We start from the raw sequence: 2,500 nt of genomic DNA, 5'->3' as shown, positions 1-2,500 counted from the left end.
TGGGCGATGGACTGTCCAGGCCAGGCAGGAAAATTTGTCGAGGGGACACGCTGACGAAACAGCGCTGGTTCAGGCACGGCGGGCAGTGTTGGAATCGGCAGCGCCGACGAAATCGGCAAAGTCGGCAGAATCGGCAGCGCAGATTTTTCGACGAACACGGGCTGGACGGTGGACTGTCCAGGCCAGGCAGGAAAATTTGTCGAGGGGACACGCTGACGAAACAGCGCTGGTTCAGGCACGGCGGGCAGTGTTGGAATCGGCAGCGCCGACGAAATCGGCAAAGTCGGCAGAATCGGCAGCGCAGATTTTTCGACGAACATGGGCTGGACGCTGGACTGGCCGGGCCATGCAGGAAAATTCATCGAGGGGACACGCTGACGAAACAGCGCTGGTTCAGGCACGGCGGGCAGTGGTGGAATCGGCAGCGCCGACGAAATCGGCAAAGTCGGCAGAATCGGCAGCGGGTGCTGGCGATGGGTCTGGACGGGCTGGATAGTCCAAGGCTCGACGAGAAAGACTGCTGGTTTAGACACTGGGGCAGTGGCAGCCCGCGGGACAGTGTCGGCAGATTCGGCAGCGCAGATTTGTGCGGCTGCAGGTTCGTCGGGGAAAATCGGCAGCGCAGATTTTGCGACGAACATGGGCTGGGCGATGGACTGTCCAGGCCAGGCAGGAAAATTTGTCGAGGGGACACGCTGACGAAACAGCGCTGGTTCAGGCACGGCGGGCAGTGTTGGAATCGGCAGCGCCGACGAAATCGGCAAAGTCGGCAGAATCGGCAGCGCAGATTTTTCGACGAACACGGGCTGGACGGTGGACTGTCCAGGCCAGGCAGGAAAATTCGTCGAGGGGACACGCTGACGAAACAGCGCTGGTTCAGACACGGTGGGCGCAGTGTTGGAATCGGCAGCGCCGAGAAAATCGGCAAAGTCGGCAGAATCGGCAGCAGGTGCTGGCGATGAGTCAGGACGGACTGGATAGTCCAAGGCTCGATGAGAAAGACCGCTGGTTTAGACACTGGGGCAGTGGCAGCCCGCGGGGCAGTGTCGGCAGATTCGGCAGCAGTGTCTGCCGATTCGGCAGCGTTGGCTTGTTGGCGCGGGGGGCCGATTCGAGTGGGGACTTGGGCAGCGGGCAGTGAAAGCAAGAGTTTCCCCGATGCTGCCGGGAAAAACGCTCCCCGGGATGGCCGGGTGAGATGACCCGGCGGCCCGCGACGGGTCATTCAATTCCATGCCCCGTCAACATAACTCCCGATGTACTGTTTGCTTTTTCGGAAGAAGAGATCCATCCCCCCATCCTCGGCCAGCCAAAAACGCTCCAATTAATGGCCGGGTGAGATGACCCGGAGGCCCGCGACGCGTCATTCAAATCACTGCCCTATCGGCTACAACTGCTGATGGGTGGGATTAGAGGCCTGCCATGGTGGTGAGGGGCGGCGAGGACCGTGAAAGCTAGAGTTTTTCAGAGGCTGCCGGGAAAAAGGCCCCTCGGGTGGCGGGGTGCGAGGACCAGGCGCGTCATTCAATTCTCTTCCCTATCAACTTGGCTCCCGTTGGCGGGATTGGAGGCCTACTGTTTGTTACAGGGCTAAAATCGTCAGGGGAAGAGCTGACGAAACAATGCTGGTTTGGATGCAGGGGGTAGTGTTGGAATCGGCAGCGCGGACAAAATCGGCAAAGTCGACAAAAAAGACTGTTGGTCTGGACATCGGGGCAGCGGCAGCCATGCCGACAGGGGGGGAAATCGGCAGCACAGATTTGTGCAGCTGCAGGTTCGTCGGGGAAATCGGCAGCGCAGATTTTTCGATGAACATGGGCTGGAAGATGGACTGTCCAGGCCAGGCAGGGAAATTCGTCAAGGGGACACGCTGACGAAACAGCGCTGGTTCAGGCACGGCGGGCAGTGTTGGAATCGGCAGCGCCGACGAAATCGGCAAAGTCGGCAGAATCGGCAGCGGGTGCTGGCGATGAGTCTGGACGATTTATAGTCCAGGGCTTGATGGAAAAGACTGTTGGTCCAGACAATGGGGCAGTGGCAGCGCGGATTTGTGCAGCTGCAGGTTCGTCGGGGAAAATCGGCAGCGCAGATTTTTCGACGAACAGGGGCTGGGCGCTGGACTGGCCGGGCCAGGCAGGAAAATTCGTCAGGGGGGCACGCTGACGAAAACAGGGGCTGCGGAGTGGAAAATCGGCAGCGCAGATTTTTCGACGAACAGGGGCTGGACCGGCCGGGCCAGGCAGGAAAATTCGTCAGGGGGGCACGCTGACGAAAAGAGGGGCTGCCGCGTGGAAAATCGGCAGCGCAGATTTTTCGACGAACAGGGGCTGGACGCTGGACTGGGCCAGGCAGGAAAATTCGTCAGGGGGCACGCTGACGAAAAGAGGGGCTGCCGCGTGGAAAATCGGCAGCGCAGATTTTTCGACGAACATTCGTCAGGGGGGCACGCTGACGAAAAGAGGGGCTGCCGCGTGGAAAATCGGCAGCGCAGATTTTTCGA

Source organism: Populus nigra, chromosome 2 (assembly GCF_951802175.1).
Source record: "Populus nigra chromosome 2, ddPopNigr1.1, whole genome shotgun sequence".
Taxonomy (NCBI): domain Eukaryota; kingdom Viridiplantae; phylum Streptophyta; class Magnoliopsida; order Malpighiales; family Salicaceae; genus Populus; species Populus nigra.
This window is presented reverse-complemented; position numbering follows the sequence as displayed.